Source organism: Manduca sexta, unplaced genomic scaffold (assembly GCF_014839805.1).
Source record: "Manduca sexta isolate Smith_Timp_Sample1 unplaced genomic scaffold, JHU_Msex_v1.0 HiC_scaffold_2790, whole genome shotgun sequence".
Classification (NCBI taxonomy): domain Eukaryota; kingdom Metazoa; phylum Arthropoda; class Insecta; order Lepidoptera; family Sphingidae; genus Manduca; species Manduca sexta.
This window is the reverse complement of record NW_023593790.1, coordinates 1-19,723: the sequence shown is the minus strand read 5'-3', so window position 1 is coordinate 19,723 and position 19,723 is coordinate 1. Positions and strand designations below refer to the sequence as shown.

The following is a 19,723-nucleotide window of genomic DNA, read 5'->3' as shown; positions in this document are numbered from 1 at the left end:
ATGATATGTCAAGTTGAGTTGAAGATTGTAAATCTCGCCTCTTGTATGTATTAAATTATTTATTGTATTAAATATTTTTCTTTACAGTCCGGACAGTTCAGTGAAGACATGATACCAACTGTTGGCTTTAACATGCGTAAAATTACCAAAGGAAATGTTACTATTAAGGTAAATAATTTTCATTTATGTTAATTAATAATAATCTTTAATTAAGTGCCATATTTTGAATATTTGTTAAGAAAACAAAAACTAAGAAAAATGTAAATAAACCTAAAAGAGAAGATGGTAGGAATAGGGTTGCATGGACACTTCACCACTGATTGACGTAGGTTGTCATTATTTAGAAATTTCAACACCAAAAGAAAAAAGAAATAAAATGAAAACAATTATTTTGTAAGTGTTCTTAAATTTCGTAGAAGGTGCAATTATTAGAGTGTGGATGTCTCAAGATAGACATGAGACATTCCCTCTGTGTATCTACCACATCATATTTCTAATAATAATACATTTTATTTATCTTGATGCTGGTTTAAGAACCAATTTCTTGGCTGCAGTTAACATATTTTCACATAAATTATAATATTTAAATTAAACATTAGATTTTATTATTAGTATATTTGCTGTATGGTCAGACATACTCTACAAGATAGTGAACCCATCTTATGAGTAAGTATAGGATTTTGTTTATAAATGTATTTTACAGGAAAACTCAAGTTCTGGATTTGAAACTTTAGAATAAAGAAGGAGATATGAAATCGATATTATATATCGTTTTTTTTTTAGGTGTGGGACATTGGTGGCCAGCCCAGATTCCGATCCATGTGGGAGCGGTATTGTAGAGGTGTCAATGCTATTGTGTAAGTACATATTATACATATTTAAATTCTTCTACTCAACACTTTCAGTAGCCAAGGAGGCTTGTATTCAATATAATTCAGAACAGCTATTATTATTATACTAATTGCATGTTCCACAAGTTTCAAATAAATCTTATTTGATAGTTATTGTATTAAACAGCTAATGTAGATAGTACTCATTTTATAATTACTTACGAGGAGCATAGGTTAGCCTATTGTATTTGGTCAGCTTATACATTTATTTGATCACTAGCGCTTAGGCAGAAGTTATGAAACAGGGTCTAAGTATTTATTTTATAGTGGTCAATACTAGAAACTAGGTAATATTGCAGTTATTTACTTGCTTACGCCTTTGTAACATGATGCAATATCGAACTGTTCTATGTTATGAATAGTAATACCTAAAATCGACTAGGTTTGTAGTCAGATCGAATTGGGTCGTGTTAATTCGCCTTTACCAGATTGACAACTCTTATGAGGATTTAAATTTTTCTATTTTTCATTATCAGCAATTTTAATTGTGTGCAGCTCTATTGTAATAGAGATAATGTGTAGTGTTTTAACAATGTTGTTGTTCAGATTAGTGGTATGTATCGTGTAACACGTAGCTCGGTGCCCAATTTCATTTGCCGATAATATATTATGATAAGTAAATGCGGGCGCTTTGTTAACTCGGTTGACACAACCCATTCGATGGGTTTTGTGAAAGCTACATGCGTACTTTTGATGACGTACTTATATATTATGTAATTATTTTTCGTAGTTTCTCTAATTCTGTTATAACATAACATTATTGTACTAAAAAATACTGTTGCTGCCTTTTATATAAGTAGTTATAATATTGTGCTTGATATAAAACAACAATTAAAAAACCTTATTGCGGTTCTGCTTCAAAGGCATACCCATAAATTAGTGATTGTTTGTTGTTTCAGGAAAATTAATAATATGATTGTGTAATATGTACCCAGGAAAATGCATATTTTATAGAGTTAATATGTACTATTCTTACACTGTAAAACGCAAATATACAACACTAGCTTTTGCCCGCGGCTCCGCCCGCGTAAGTTTTTCCGGGATAAAAAGTAGTTTATAGCACTCAGGAGTAATGTAGTTTTGTATTAGTGGAAGAATTTTCATAATCTGTTCAGTAATCAGAAGTTCCAGAGTTTAGTCTCTACAAATCTACAAACACTCACAACTTTTTTTTGTAATATTAATATATATTTAAAGTTGTGATTTTCTAAATAGTCATTTAGGAAGCTATTGGTATTTTATGAGTTGTAATGCAAGTAACAATAAAATTTACTGGGTCTGAAGCCTTTTGCTATTGATACATGAAAACTAACAAGCATCAAAATTATGCTGCAGGTAATTGAAATAAGTATAATTTTGCCAGCTCATTGTAGAGTTGCCAAAACTATCTTTCTAGAACATTTATTTAAAGGACTAGGATTTTATTTAAAGATTAGCATGTAGGGTTTTATGAAAATAAAGGGACATTGTGAATTCATAACTGTTGAAATATGTAGCAGTCTAATTATTAAACAACGTATGTTATCCACTATAGTTATTGATTTATCGGGACAGGTGAATTATTGACAGGCAACAATAACGGAACCCTATCAGTCTTACTTATAAACTTGATTTAGCGTTAAGAATTGCTTTAATAGCTGTCAAAAACATTACCAGTTTCCTAGTTTACACCTCATTATGAGGCAAGATTTGTGATTTAATTAAGCACAGCTTTTCGATTTTTTTATAAGTAAGACTATATATGAGCCTAGTAACATTCACTGAACCCATTTACACGGCTTAGGTATTCATTTTGAGACCTCTGACACATTTACGTAAGGGTGGAACGGTATTGTATACCAATTTTATAGACGTGACGTGATGTATTACATGCTTGTTATGAATGTCCTATGATTTGATGGTATCAGGGCCGTGTAGACAAAACTGGCTGCTCTTATACGAACTAATAGATACTTACCCATCAATATATATGTACTACGTACTAGATTTGGCGTTCCCAACATTCACTGTGTTCAACTGAATTGAACTGTCATCCATTCAAACTGACTTTAGTATGGTCAATATTGACAGCTTGTGGTTGTGTACTGAGTGGCGCTCATGCTATAAAAACTCGAGTCTATGTGTAAACCTGTATTTGAATAAAAAATATTAGTCAAATAAGCAAAACTATTTGTTGTTTAAGTGAATTAATAGGTTATAACAATGACGTTTTGGTTGCAATTTTAGATCAGATTTTGAACAAATAGTTTGACGTTCATGTCTATAGAATATACGTCAATATTATCTCGTTTCCAGATACATGGTGGACGCAGCGGACCCGGACAAGATCGAGGCGTCGCGCAACGAACTGCACAGCCTGTTGGAGAAGCAGCAGCTCACCGGCATCCCCGTGCTGGTGCTCGGCAACAAGCGCGACCTGCCGCACGCGCTCGACGAGCACGGCCTCATCGAGCGCATGTACGGACTACGGCACTACCCACACTACCATAGCCCGCGCCAATGTGCTGACTGACTAGGGATAATTATCTATTGACAACATTATTGGGACCATATGCCCTTTACCCTTTTTCATGGCAAATTACGATTGTTGTTTTTGTGTCCTACGACAATAAATTAAAAAAAAGACTTTCGTGTATTTTCAGATTTGATAACTTTGTTTGTTGTTAAGAATTTATAGTAGTGTCCAGTAGGTGGACATGTCCTAACCGTCCTCAGTCCCCTTTTATATGCACTGCTGAATATTTTTTATCTATTTTATTGTTGATTTTACAAAAGAGCTTCTTTCTCGTTAGTAAATTTGTCATTAACGCATGAGATAATTTATAATCGAACATAGTAAAAAATCTTTTTTTAAATATTCGGTGAACAATTTCGATGTAGTATAATAGTTGTGAGAATAAAGCAACGGTTAGTTTATATTTTAGACAAATTTTATAAAAACAAAGTAATATTATAATTCAAGTTGAACAGTTCCAGTTTGAATGTTCCTGCACTCTTCTATATGAACTTTAATTATACCAAATTTCGAGACTCTTCAGTGCACGAAGGGTGCTTAAAAAGGGGTGCAAAGTATTTTGTTGACATATCAATATTACCCGGCAGGAACCTGTCCGCCATCCAGGACCGCGAGATCTGCTGCTACTCGATCTCGTGCAAGGAGAAGGACAACATCGACATCACGCTGCAGTGGCTCATCGCGCACAGTAAGTCGGGCAGCGCGCGTTAATGTCGCCGCGTGCGCATGCGCCGCCCGCGACACCACGCGATGCGTACACGTCTTTTATTTACCATCCCATGCGTCTACACTTTGTTACACAAAACCACCTCACTGATAAACGTTGTATACCTCTCTTACAGTAATTCAGTGTTTTGTCTTGTGTTGAATGACATTAAACGTTAGTGGAAACGAGACAAAACATTGTATAACTGTGACAGAGGTATAAACATTTGTTTTTGAGGCCTATAGAGTTCAAATTTTTAATCTGTGAATGATTAGGACGTCAATCTGTTTGTCTATTGTGACAGTTTGTATAGTTACTGTAGATGCGGTAGTGGATTCGAGTGTTTGTCGATGATAGGTAATGGACATTTTGTTAAAGTATGACATCGGTAAATGTTCTAAAGAATAAATAGTTCTTAATCTTTCTACATACATTGGTTACTTGTTTGAAAAAATCGATTGTTCAAATACAAATTGTCCTATAACAAATGACTTTATTTATGATGTAACAATTGATAATCGGCTGTGACATTTGGAAGCAATTTTGGAATTTACCTTGTCATATTAGTAGAGACCGCAACGTGTTTTGGCTAGATAAAAAAAAAAAACAACAGTGTGGAATGGGAATGAATGAATAAAATACGTTGTAAGTTACGTATCGCTGTGTACGAGAAGATAGATCGCGTTAGGTGTAAAATTATTTACGATTACAATGAGACCAGGAACAGTTATCATAATGAACTACAATAAAAAATGCATTGCGCTTAACTAACGAAAACAGAATGTGTCGTGCACAAAGTGTGCTGCTATTATGCAGGCTAACGAATGAATGTAGAGGTATTTTGTAAGGCAAACAATTGTGGTGCAAATCGAAGCATATCGCCATTTTTGGCAAATGATATAATATATTCATTATGTTTTGTTCATTTGCTCGTTTATCGACTTTTTGAGCCAACCAGCAACAAAAAGTTATTTTTGACTACTTAAATATGCAAATAACTGATAAACGTAGGAAATAGTAAATGATAAAATGTAATTTTCTTTGCGTGTATATTATTTGCCAGATATGGTTGTAAATATGTGGCTTTGAGTCTAAAGTACTGTAATTAATTAACGTCAAACTGACATGTGCTTGTACTATAAATAAACAAACCAACTTTAATGTAATTCATTTTGATCAAAGTAAAGTCTCATTAACATCGTGTTAGCTTGAGTTATGCACTGTCTAACCGTGTGGCGATTTTGTCGCGTACATGATGACGAACAACCGGTTTTTTTTTAATTTATAAAAGTGCCAACCTGTGATTTGATTACGTAATTTATTTTGAAAAATTATTGTTTTGTCGTTTTAAACACGCAATGGTCATGTTGAAAGCAATTTCGCCACACATTATATACGCTCATGTCCATAATATAGCAACTTTTGAACAAAGTGTGGATGGTATATATCGTAAAATATATTTTAATTTTTTATGATAGCCTTGCTTTTATAGTTTTTCGAAGCCAACGTCTGTGCATTTGGTGCTATATTCTGGACGTGATGGATGTGTTAGAATATTTAGATTCCTTGATAATATTAGTGTTATATATAATTATATAAATATAACTATCTTTTATTGTTAGCTGCGGAACTTGAGTTTGTTGAATATAAAATACATTGGAAAATTATTTTGTTCAGTATGCTGTATGGAATGTTAGTAAATTCGCCGAAAAGCTTACGAATGATTTGCCTTTCACTTGGTCTTCACAGCTCCACTAAAACTTAAGGGGCCAAGTCGCAAATTAATAGTAATTAGGATCAAATTATACCAACACCGACAGTCAATACAAACAATATACAGAGGTTGAACAAAATGAGTGTTCCATTAAAGGTTTTGAAATATATTATAGAAGTCACTAGATTTGTATTAAAAATAACCGCTTCGACTGCACATTAAGTTTGTAACATTAACATTATAACATAGTTATGAGTAAATTGTAAATTCAATTATATGCGCATAGGCAGACGCGTCGCGGCGTCTCCCTCACTCGAGATATCTGTGTTTGTTTAGTATTAATATTTATTAGTGTATAGATTATAGATATATGTGTGTCAAATGTTTTCGCATTTCTTAATATTTGTATCGGTTTACAGGCAACGTGCAGAGATTACTTACGCTTCTATTTTCTCACATGTTTGAATAGAACTACTTTTATACGTGTCTCGACTCATTAATTTTTACATTTACTTGTAGACGCACGCAAAGCCCGCTTGTGTGGTGAAATTTTAATATGTATCTATATAACATGGTTTGAGAATCTGCTGTGGCTGAGTAACATGTTATTCAAACTTATAAACAATAAATAATAATATCAGCACTATATTATATACTGCACCACTGTTGGGCCACGGGCCTGCTCTACTACTCTATTCTAAACAATATGTCGATATATTCATTCAATTTCAATAATGAGTAACCATTATTTTGGCTTTAACGTAAACTGTCAGCGTATACAGTGTAAATCATCACGGTAATCTGATTTCAGAACATTTTGGAGATTGCAGGACACGGCAAGTAACATGTATATAAAACTTTGAAATGATGACGCTAATGTAAACGTATCTGGAAGTTCATACGCAATGGATTTCTGCAAGAATTTGCTAGTCTAAAATCATATTTTTTTACTATTTTAAGTACTTTGTTTACATCGTGATAAAGCGTTAGAAAGGCGTTGCGTGACTGCAACTTTTGCCGAAAAATACTATAATTCGGCAACGTAACTGACAGTTTTATATTATTCTAGTATTTCTCGATTATAAATTGACAGGTTTTACGCGGCGCATTAATAATCGTCAGTATAAAACTAATTGTTATATGGCATGGTATTGTGTACCCCTCGTTTTCTCTATCCTGCAATAATTCACTCTTGTGCATTCAAATCATAATTGGCAAGATATCCGCCGATATTCGTAACTGGAGATACATTTTAAAGATCATTTATATGTAGGTAAGTTTTAAAAAATATATATATTATGCTATAATTATTGCATTCCAAAGATTCGAAAATATTTGACGCATGTGTTTGATGAATACATGTTTTTTTATAAAGGTGCATATACATATTATTGTGTCTGTAACATAATCTTGTCGATGTAGAAATAAAATTTAGAAAAGAGGTGGAAATTATGTGAATTTGATAGTGTATAATTTTCATTAGCCTTAACACTACAGTCAAGTTGCTCACAGTTATAATAGCGGTTTTATAAGAGTTTAGCGTCTTATAAGAAAATATAATAATGTGTTAATACAAATAAATAAAGGCCTTAATTTCAAAATAGTATAAAGTTATCAAGAATTATACAACTATCGGAGAAGTTAATAGATGGAATCATGACTCTTTATTTGGCAATAACTTGCGACAGAATACGATTTAAAATGTAATTAAATTTAATTATAAAAGAGATATAATATTAAATGATTGTGATATTCAAATTTGTTCAGCATGGCCATGATTACAAACCCCAAATGTAATTCATGTCTATATTGTGGATCAAGATATGCTTGTTTACGGTACTTCACCAACCTTTAGCTAGCGGGTGCTAACTTAAACAACCGTGAAGTTTGTTCATCAATGGAACACTTACATACCGATAAGGGCCATTGTTGCCATTGTTGTTGATGCTATTGCCATTATGCATTCAAATATTTTTATTGCACGTCATGATTTAAGACTATAAATTATAATGTATGTAAATAAATTGTTATCAAAGATTTGCAAATCATGGCAACAACTACCAATAGATTAATAACGTGTAAATGTAACAAAACCAGAACTGTTACATTAAACATTTTGGGTGAAATTACCAGAAAATATGTAAGTCGTATTTATAATATTCATTTTTAAAGCTTTCCGCGTAGCTGTTGAGAAGGTTAAGTGAATTTCCTTATAATATTAACGCCTGAGTATCAGTATCTTACCACATGGTATCGTGGATTTTGATCAAAATATGTGTATTATAAAAACGTTAAAATTTCAACAAATCTCTCTTGCTAGTTTGTACTCTGTTTTTAATGAGAAAATAAACAACTTAAGGGCTGCTTTTTAGTTTCACTACTCCATTCAAAGCTACTATGGTTCGTACCAATAGTGGCGCTATAAGATTCTAAAACTATAACGTCAGGCAACAAGTATCATTACAGTACGTGAATTTCATGAAGACGTTGTCTTTATTCGTAAATTATTGCATTTCTTTTAACTTGACCATACGTTTGTTAGCCTGGCAAGGGCAGGCTTATATAAATACGCCGGGCATTTGGGTCAGTGCTTTAGGCGCTCGAAACCCTTGAAAATTCCGAATGAAGGGGGCATTATGCCGCGGCCCTAGGCCCTTAGTAAAATGTGTATACCTCCTGGTTACCATATTCACATTGAGGCCTATAAAGGCTCACGAACATTCCCTGGCCCTCTCCCGTCCGCCCATCCTAAGATGGTCCCTTCTTCCGCGCTTCCTTCCCAACCTTCCTTCCTCCCATCCTTCCCCTCCCGGGTTCCTGTCGTTGTTAAGTCGGGAGGTATCCTTATCCCGTTCGCGGAGCCCCCGTGTGTTAACACGGGAATATACAAGGGCCCCTATGGAATGTGCACCAGGACATGGCACTAACAATGCCGAACTCCCTGAAGCGTGAATATGGTGGGTTGCTTGTTACCAAAAAATGCTGAGGGAAACATACGAGATACGAACCTCGGCTCAGGACTATCAATGGGAGAGGATAAGACATCAACGATTATGGATGCGCGTAGCATAACGAATTGACAACCTAACCATTATTGCTGTATTCGTCGGCACACGGCCGGAAGTATTAAAAGGGTCGGGGGGACGGGGAAAGCGGTGAGTAAGGAATTGCGGTCTTGTGGGGATGTTTTTGTATTCGCTTATGAGTGAAGTCCGAAGACGGAGTATGAGAAAGATCTAATACTCTACACATCCGACTAGAATCTAGTCGGATGATGCAATGCGGGTATAAGTTATTTTTATATCTACTAAAATGAGTGTTTTCTTTATAATGTTTCATATGTGCGTTTTTTTAAACAGGTGCACTTACCCCGTTTTCCGAGGTAAGTGCGCCTACTACCATTTTTTTATACTTTGAGCAGAATATTATTAATTTATTGTCAGATTTCCTTGAATGGCCATGGGTCGTCGTCACAAAATACTAAATATTTTTAAATTAATAAAATTACATTCTTAGAACAAATGTAAAATAATATATTTTTAAATACATGTTATCTGTTTAATAAGTCTCAGCAATCTAGCAACTCTAGGTTACATTCATTTTACTGTCTGAAGGACTGGTATCCATGGACAGGAATAAATAAATTAAAAAAAAAACATTATGTAGGAATCTAGTCAGTGTTGCCAGAAGGTTAAGGTGGTAGCTCAAGGTCCATTTTCATACATTTTGTTTCGGCTTTAATCTGGGTAACTAAACAAGTATTGGCAAGTAAAGAATTTAAATTCACGTCTAGTTAGTGATTAGTTCTCGCAGTTGAAAGAAAATGTAAAAATAATTAATAATCATGGATATTTCGGCCTTTAAAATTTAATATGACGAAATTTTAAAGGCAGAAATATCCATGATTATTAATTATTTTTACATTTTTCTTCAACTGCGAGAACTAATCACTAACTAGACGTGAATTTAAATTCTTTTACCAATACTTGTTTAGTTACCCAGATTAAAGCCGAAACAAAATGTATGAAATGGACCTTGAGCTACCACCTTAAATTTCTTAAATTTTTCGTAACTTTTGAGTACAACGAGATTTGTAACACAACATTTTTATTGTAAACAGTTTACGAACGCATTTCTAATCAACGCATCCAAATTGAACACACCTAAAACTGGCGGGTCTAAAAAGTATTTCACTCCATATCACACTCAGAGATGGCTCGCTATGACAAAATGAAACGTATCTTGCATATATTAAAACTTGATTTTGCTTGAGTGTGCGCGTGCACATTTCCTACTTCGCGAGTCCCCGCGGTTTCGCAGCTACAAAAATGCTTGCCCAAAAACGTGTAAATTAAAAAAAACAACAATGTAACTTTTGCAGCAAAAATGTAACATTTCAGGAAACGAAACGTAACTTACGACTCAAGGGCCCTGGCAACAATGAATCTGGGGGTCTAGACAAAAACCCTTTTCTGTTAGCGTTCACGCTTACGGTAAGTTCAAAATGTATGAAAATGACATATGCTGAAGAGAAGTCACGTGACTGCTGCAAAAATTGGTAGACAAAAATTTCAATTTGGCATTCGGAAAGAAACGTTAACGTTAGTGTGACTAATAAACAGTCCATAGAGAAATGAAACATACAAATGGTAGACAAGTGTCATTTTTGACAACTGAAACTGCTATTTATCGTCACCGATTCACGTTTTATTTATCAACAGTTGTAGACCTCACGCTACGGTATTCGTCAACTGGAAAATTAGTGAAATATTCTTTTTTTACATCATTATGCATAGTTTAAAACTATTATGGGCCGCTACTAACGAAATATCATTGTCAGAGACGAACAAGAATATATCGCTGCGAAATGGAGAAAATTGTAATTTTGCAGGAATTGGAATTTAACAATCGTTTTCGATTAAGGCGATACCTCAAGGTCCATTTCTGCCTTTAAAATTTCGTCATATTAAATTTTAAAGGTCGAAATATCCATGATTATTAATTATTTTTACGTTTTTCTTTCAACTGCGAGAACTAATCACTAACTAGACGTGAATTTAAATTCTTTACTTGCCAATACTTGTTTAGTTACCCAGATTAAAGCCGAAACAAAATGTATGAAAATGGACCTTGAGGTATCGCCTTAAGTAAAGAATGTTTTCGTCTGATTGAAGACGTCTATGTGATGATCTTCCATACATAATAATAATAAAAAGAAAGTTCTCATTTGAAAAAGTATTATAATACCTGTGCATAAATGCTTTATAAGAAAGCATTACAAAACAACAACAAAAAAATACCATTTCCACCTATAGAGTGTAACAATTTTATTATGCTTATATTTTCAATGTATTTATTATTATTTTATTATTTATATTTAGGTATACAACAATATTCATAAAAGTACAGCTTTATACCACAAAACCACATTTTGCATAGCTTGCATATAGGTACTCGAGATTCCAAATCTGGCAATCTCGCGCCGAAAATGCAAATTACAAAGATGGACGATTGCATTTGACAATCTCTCACGCTATACCATAGACTAACTAATAGAATTCGGCGCGACTAAGCGTGTAAACGTGCGGAATGGGCGGCTAGCGTACAATGTGTACTTTGTCTACCGATTTAGTTACGTTGACGTTTAAGCGTTAGCGTTTTATGATTAGGCATTAGCGAGTACGGTTAACGTCACGCTTGGCTTTTGTCTAGGCCCCCTGGTAGGAATTAGTTTATTGGTCTCTTGTAGGAATTCCCCATAGAGTAAGTAATATACTATGTAAGAAGAGGCGGTACTTAGTACATTGAATTTGAGCTCACGCACACATACATGAGCCCAGTAGAGTTACATTTTGTACCAACATTACGCAGAAAAAATGACACGCAAGGCTGCCAACTTACTATAAATCTGCTCGTCTCTAGGGACGTTCCCTATTCAATCGATATTATCGATAATTTTGTATTGATAGCTTTATATCGATAAAAATTCCTGACCATAAATCTTACACTGGTATAAATTATGATTGAATTTAGAATATTAAAAATAAAACGTCCACAATTTTAATAATTTCCTTTATTTAATTAGAAAATACACAATATTATCACGTGAATTTCTTATGTATAAATTGTATAATGTTTAGGTCTCCTACTCAAAAATTCATTACACTCCAATTTTCCGTTATTTATTTCCTATTTTATATGGAAATTGAAAAATTTGATACCTTACAGATATGATCTTTTTCCATCCAATCAATAATTACTATGATACAATCATTGCAAGGGCAAATTCATTGATGTCGCACGTGCCTTTTGATTAGGTTAATCAGCATAGAATTGAAACTCCTTAATCTAGAATATTCTCTTCAACGACTACCTGAGTTTGTAAATTAGAATTAAATATATATCACTTTTATGTAATGTTTTAAATCATAATATATATTTTCTCTTACCGGTGTGGATCAAGTGGAAATTTAGCCATAATTATGTTTGACTTTGAGTGCTTTTGTATGCCACAAACCTCACATTTTTATACACATTAGTTCTTTTCCCCATTCTCGCACACAAAATAAATAAACTACTCAAATGTAAACAGAATTAGTCAATATCTCGGAATAATAAAAGTCACTATCTCGTAACACACACTAGACAAACTCCTTCAAGAAGAAATATACACGAAACGGAGAAGCAGGCTCAACTCAACGTATTCGGCATAAAACTTAACTTATTATTGAACAAAATCGCAATTATACAAATTTTTGCAAATAAATTCCAACAATGACAAATCTACCGTCAATAATGGCGGCAAATTATCAACTATCATGGTAGCCAACATACTTTCTAAATTTTTTGGTTTATTATGTTGGTACGAGATGTAACGCTGAGACGTCCTTTTGTCAACCAAAACTAAACTCTATCTAACGGTATTAAGATATATAATCATTCATCATTACACAAAATGTTCTAAGTGTCCACCCCCGGAATTCCCCGAAACAAGTATGAAATACTTACCCTTTTCGTCTTACACTTCGTCCACGTCACTGTAATCGCTTAAAATGAACAATTGTATAGATAAAATCTAAATATAAAACCTAAGTTTGCGTTGTTTATATTTAATAGTACTGCTCTATTGTTCGATGTACGACGTCTTGCATTGTATAAAATAAGCTAGTTCGTCTTCAACAGGAGAGGTCAAAGCGGTGTTACCAAGGCCGACAATGGATGAGGGTGCAAATGTGAGCATGGCGAATGTACAGCCAGAAGTTACAGTTGAATCGGCTGAAAATAAAGAGAATTTGATCCAAGAAAACACGCAAGCTAAAGAAACAATTTCTGTTCAGCAAAATGTAGATCAGCAGCAACCGAAAACCGAGCAAGGGGATATAACAACGATTACAAATTTCTTAGAGGCCTTAAGTGTGTCCAGGTACTTATTTCACATTTTATTTATTTTATAGATTTGTTCTGTTTTTTGTTCTATCAAGTGCACAATGTCGTATCTCTTACCCTAGTGTACCAGTTTACCCACTTTTCGCCAAGAGCACTCCTTCTCATGATGTGATAGGGGGCTGCAAGCCAGGTTCTATATCTAGAACAAATGCCATACTGTGATGATATTCAGCATCAAAATAACACCACTTTCCTTAATTGGGGATCTGAGACATCTGCATGCTAGATGCACTATAACCGAACATCACCAATGCAGTAAAATAATTAAACATTTAATACTATATAATTTTATTCTTTTTGTAAATTGCAAGTTTTTACTTCTGGAACTCTTAATTAGTTACTCGTCCATACATATACACTGTCTGTATTACATACCAAGTTCATTCATTGTCTTGTTGTCAGTAAATAAATGTGTTAGGAAAGAAAAACAATTTGTATTTTTTTTACAGTTAACACTATTGTTAGGATTTACATTACTTTACAAAAAATTAGTAGAGGTGCTTACGCTACCATCATTAAGTATCTATCCGCAAAAACAAACAGTACATTCAATTATTCTCTAAGAGATCATTGTTGTGAGAGATAAATGTAAACCTACGTGAGAGCTGTTTTTATTTGTTGGAACACCCTGATATATGGAACTACTGCTTTGATTTTAGAAATTCTTCCATGTGTAGAAAGTTAGATTATCATCTCTGAATTTATATTTAAGTTACTTATATTTGTAACTTGGGTATAAAGACTTTTATATGGGCAGAGTTTAGCACCTCTATTTTAATCTAAGTACAGAAGCAAGATTGAGTGACAGGGTGTCTCAATAACTTTTGGGTAGATTTTTGTAGTCCATTGACACATAACTTTTTGATAAATGATATTTTAATGTTTTTTTTTTAAGTTTTGGTGTTAACCAGCATGCCACAAAATATTTGGATGTAATGTAATTTTGTTAATAAACATAATTATATTACTAATTTAGGATTTTTTACACAGAATTCGAGGTATTTGTTAAAAAATAACTTAATATAATTCAATGAGAATGTGTACTGGCATAGCATTCTCAAAAACAAAAATGAAGTGAAATTGCATCACCATTCTATGCTATCCATATGCACAGTAATGACAGCTATGGCTTGTGATAGCACATGTATTGAGAAAACAGTTTATTTACCAAAGTGTTGCTTGTTATTTTCTAAATATGTATCTATATCATTCTGCTTGAGATTGATTTCTTAACATGTACCTACCTACATATAAAGGCTCAGCATACAATTCAAATAAAAGAAAACATACACATTTACAGTGTCTAAAATCTGTAATAAACAAAAACAAAATAAATAAATGTCAAATACTACTGGCCAACATAGTTGTTGTTGTGTGGTCAGTGATAAGAAGACTCTGGCAATTCATTTCCATATTCACAAGTGCCTCCAGAAAAAGGGTACCAAACCCTTCCAATTGCTCCCGCCTCTTTTAGTGGGGCAGGAAGAAAAGAAAACTCTATATGCAGCTTTTGTAATTTATGTAATAATATTGTTTCTGAAGTTAGAAATAAAGATATTAGCTTCTACTTTATAGAGTGCTTTGGTAATTTTTTGACCAAATACCAAATAGAAAATATTGTTCAGTCCATGTCAAATAAATTAGACCTAATAACATCTCTATAGCATTTTCCATTTATATATTTCCAAAAAAAATATAATTATGATGTAGCATTGATGGAAAAAGGATCTTGTATCCATATATTCTGAAGCATTTTAAATCTATCCTTTATTAGTAACATCAAGCCAACACTTTAAACTTAATTGAACTACCTTCTTGCAATGCAATCACTGAATATTTCAAATATCCACTTAATCATCACATAACAAGTCTTATACAAAAAACTTTTTCAAAAGCGTCATCCTCCTCCTAAGTGAGTGTTTATGAACATGGGGTTCATCAAGGTCTCGTGAGTTACTACAACTCTCATTCTTATTTCAGTGAATGTACTCTCCATTCTAAAACAGGAGATCTTCATTGTTCTTTCTTAGAATTTTGATTGACTTAATTATTGCTCTAATAATGGCTGGCACAAACCACTTTAGCGTCCTAAAGATAACACAATCAATCAGTAACCTCCTACAATGGATTTGCCGAAGCGCGATTGAAAATAAATCTGATTTAATTTATTTATTAAACAAATATAGCCTTACTTTAGTAGTTCTAATTGAGACATGGCTATAACGGAATTATGTTTTTTTAGAATTCCAGGACCTTCATATATTTGAGCAAATAGGTCAGATGAGTAAATGTTGTGGACTGTAGTTATATTTTCTTTAGCTTTATCAAAGTGGTTAAGTATATTCTTATTGATTTAGGTATGGCGCTTGGCTGCTATCAGTGTTACAATTTGTGAATTTGATTTTAAGGTATCTAAGTACAACTATACCGCTTTTAAACTATCTTTTAACTTATTTTCTACGTTTTATATCGTCAAAAAAAATATTTTTCTAATGGGTAATATAAAAATTAACAACTTAATAATACATAAATGCGGTCTAGAAATCGTTCTAATGTTAACTACTTAATGCTTGACATGTTAGCCGGCTAACATGACAGCTACATGATAGTTACATGACATTACGCGTGTCACGGGAATATAACCTTATTATTTATTACATAATAAGGTTATTTTTCCGTGACACGCGTAATGTCATGTAGCTGTCATGTTAGCCGGCTAACGTTCCAATCACTGATGGCAAATGGGTAGTTTTTACATAAATTACGAAAGGGAAGCCGGCAAAAATTTGGTTATAGGACCCTCGCCACTGCCTGAAACGGCATTGGTAAAATGGTAAAAATAGTAAAATATCCTTATGGTCAAAAATCCTTAGACCTATATTGAATGAGGTTATTTCGACCCTAAAAAGAGAGAAATCCCACAAAGTCAAACACTGGTTGCTACACTCGTCAAAAACTATCTACGCACTACATTTTTCTAATTCTCCTTCAATTTACCTTTTTACCAAAATAAGAACTTTTCCCACATGATTCAATTAGTCAAAAAAGGCTTATAATAGAAATATGAATACCGAACGTTTTGATATCTATATTAGTTTTAAGTAAATAACAATTTTATTACAAAAGAAAGAAAATTAAGGCTGAAAATTATCTACTTCCCCTCATCCGTTTATAGTAGTACTAGCTTTTGCTCGCGGCTTCGCCCGCGTGAAGGAGTTTACCGGGGTAAAAGCCCTGCTATATTTTCTTGGGATAGAAAGTAGCCTTACTTACTTAGTACTGACGAGGCTTTAAGAAAATATAATGTCTCGATTAATCAAAAGAACATTTAACAATATAGCCTAAAAGTCGCAAAATCTTGTAAAAGTCGAGCAAGTCAAGTTGAGAGTCGAAGCAAAAAGAGTTCTCAATGGTGGTCAAGTCACTAATAATTTGAAGTAGTCTAGTAAAGTAGTAAAGTCGTCAAAACCTATAGGAAGGCAACGAGCAAAACTAGGTTCCCATATTTACCACTTTCAGTGTGACTGGTGGTGCTGGTACGTCTTTTCCTCTAATAATGACTTCTATACAGGGATTATAACGCGAGGTTTTCGAGATAGCCTAATTGGTGACTGGTCACCATGCGAGACAGCCTGAATGGCGACAACACTGCTTAGTGTTGCCAATTGTCGGGGTAGGTTATACTAAATATAATGTAGACAAGTTATAGCTATGACAAGGGTGAAACGTGAATTAGTGCACCCGCGATCCGGTCAAGTTATTTCCGATCTTTTATGTCGGACTGTTGTTATTAATTATCTAGCATATGATATTTTAAAACTAAAAAAATACACTGAACTACTAAAAGTATGAATTACATACTTTTTGTTATTATTATAGAGAACCTGTTCCAGTGAAAGCTACAAAACCAATACCAGAGACATGTGTAACCAATTTGAATTCTTTATTGTCCGATATTTACGTGAGATACATAAAGTTAGATGCAGAGGCGTTTGAGAGGTACTACAAAGTGTTCGACGCTATATTTCTGCCATTGAACAAGAAAATGAAAGAAGTGGACCCTTATTATAATAAATATCAAAGTATGGTGAGTGTCATTGGTAAGAACTAAAATATTTATTTATTGAAATTATGGCGGTGTGTTCATGGTTTTGATTAAAGGTAAACAAAGTACCTACCTAATACAAAATACATTAGTTTGCTTCGCGGCATGTCAAAGAGCAACTCGCTTGACTCTATCTGCTCTTTTATAATTGGAAATTCATTGGCTCACAATAGGGTATTTGAATATTTTAGATTTTATGCATTTTTTTATATGTAACAGCATTTAGTACAAAAAAAAATCCTTCTGTGATAAAAGCATTAAAATTCGATCAGAAATGAGGCAGTAATTCAAATTTCAAATATTGCTACGTGTAGGAGTGGGCGTGTATCGGGGTTATTGCTCCATCTCTTTCTTTCGCTCGTATCGTAATGCACGTTGACGTCACATGCAAGTATTTCGTCTCTTTTCTGTTTTTTGACACTTACCCCTATTATCAAGTTTCATTGGCTTATAACTTGTGGATTTTTCATCAGATTTCAATGATTTCTTCTGTTTTAGAATTCATACGACGTAGATATTTCATAAAAGTTATAAAAAAATAAGTATTACAAGGTTTTGTGTTTTTTACACAAATGGAATTATATAATATACTAGCTCACCCGGCGAACTTCGTTCCGCCTAACAGTCGATTTATAATAAATTTTTTTTAAGTACTTATTCTGCTATTCGGGACGCCGGGTCACCAATTAAGATAAAAAAAGAAAAAAGAAAGTTGATGAGTCAACAATTACATTATGTCAAAAAATAAAAATTATAAAACACAATTCTTTCCTTCGTTCCATTTAACGTCACTCAATTGGTTTGCCTTCCCCTCCACTAACACTTTAACGTTATGGTATAGTATTGAAGTTCAAATTGACTTTTAAGTATTATTACGAATCTTTTGTATGGGAATATAGAAAAGTGTTGTTTTTAGACTTTTTTTAAAACTTTTCTCATTAAGAACCATGCTCGTACTTCAAGGAATATTATAAAAAAAGAATTAGCGAAATCGGTTAAGCTGCTCTCGAGATTTGCGCTTAGCAAGACATTCAGCGATCCATTTTATATCATAGATAGATCACGACATGTTTTATGTCTTTCAGATAAATTCCTAACAATACTGAGAGAAATAAAAGGCGAACCGTTGTCTTTTCTCATTTCTACCAATATGAAAATTTTAAATAGTATTTTACCAACTAAATAAATATTATTAACATAGGACCTTTCGATTCGCAAGGCAGGACTAGCGTTCATAATAATTGTATTAACAAATAATTTCCATTTTAGGTAAAATTCGCCGGCAGTCATTATGATAATCTCCTTTTACAAAAACCCAATGATTTTGATGTTGATATTGTTATTGGGCTCCCGCTTAATATGAAAATAGACCCTACCAACCCCGAACTAAGTGATGTAGTCATTCAGGCGATAAACCCAGGCTTCGTGCAATTGAAAATGGGCCCGCAGTTCCAGAACCTTCCTATGAGAGACGACGGTGAGTGGCTCATTAATAAAACTGCGTATAAATGGAAAGACGATTCGCATTTTTGCTCCAGAACAAATTTCTCGACCGGTTCAAGAGCGTCGTCAACAAAGCATTAAATACATTTGAAAACAAAAACGGCTTATCTGTGTATACAGTTGAAGGCGTAGAGTATGTCATCAAGCGGTCTCAAGCCGGACCCGCTATGACTTTGATTATAGAGAACAGTGAGACTGGATTCAAGTTGAGTGCAGATTTAGTACCTACACTTAAATTCCCCGAAGACCGCTGGCCCATTAGTAAGGCTTACCAGCACATCCCGGAGAATTGCAAGAAAGACATTTGGATGGTAGTCGGCAAACCGAATAAAGCCGCAGCTAGCAAACAAGACGAGCAGCGGTCGTGGCGCATCGCCCTGCACTACCAGGAGAGAGACTTGATGCACGATACGAGCAATCTGCGACAAGTTATCCGCCTGGTGAGTAAATACGTACTTTTTTCATATTCTTGTTGTAACCAGGGCCTTAGCTCACTATTTTACCAGATTATTATTGAAAGTGGGTTTAAGTAGTGACAGTTCTTGAAATTATGTAAAACTAGCTGGCCCGGCGAACTTCGTACCGCCATATTTTTCTTCTGTCTCATTTCTTACTTTTATGAGATTTTTAAATATTTTTTCATACAAACCTTCTCCTAACAATAACGAAAGCATAAAAGAAAAGATTTATATAATTTAGTGCAGTCTTTTTGGTAGTTATGCGGGTGCAAACATTTTGGTGATTCATTTTTATTTATATAAAATTATTGCCGAAACAGCTCACAGATTATTTTCACATGAAGTAATTTTCTGAATTCCAGACATTTGAATTCCAGAAAAGATTC

At 33.8% G+C, this 19,723-nt stretch overlaps 1 pseudogene; it reads left to right on the top strand.

Moving 5' to 3' along the window:
* Window positions 1-57: 57 nt before the first annotated feature.
* LOC119192431 lies at window positions 58-19,353 on the top strand (annotated as a pseudogene).
* The last annotated feature ends 370 nt before the right edge of the window (window positions 19,354-19,723 follow it).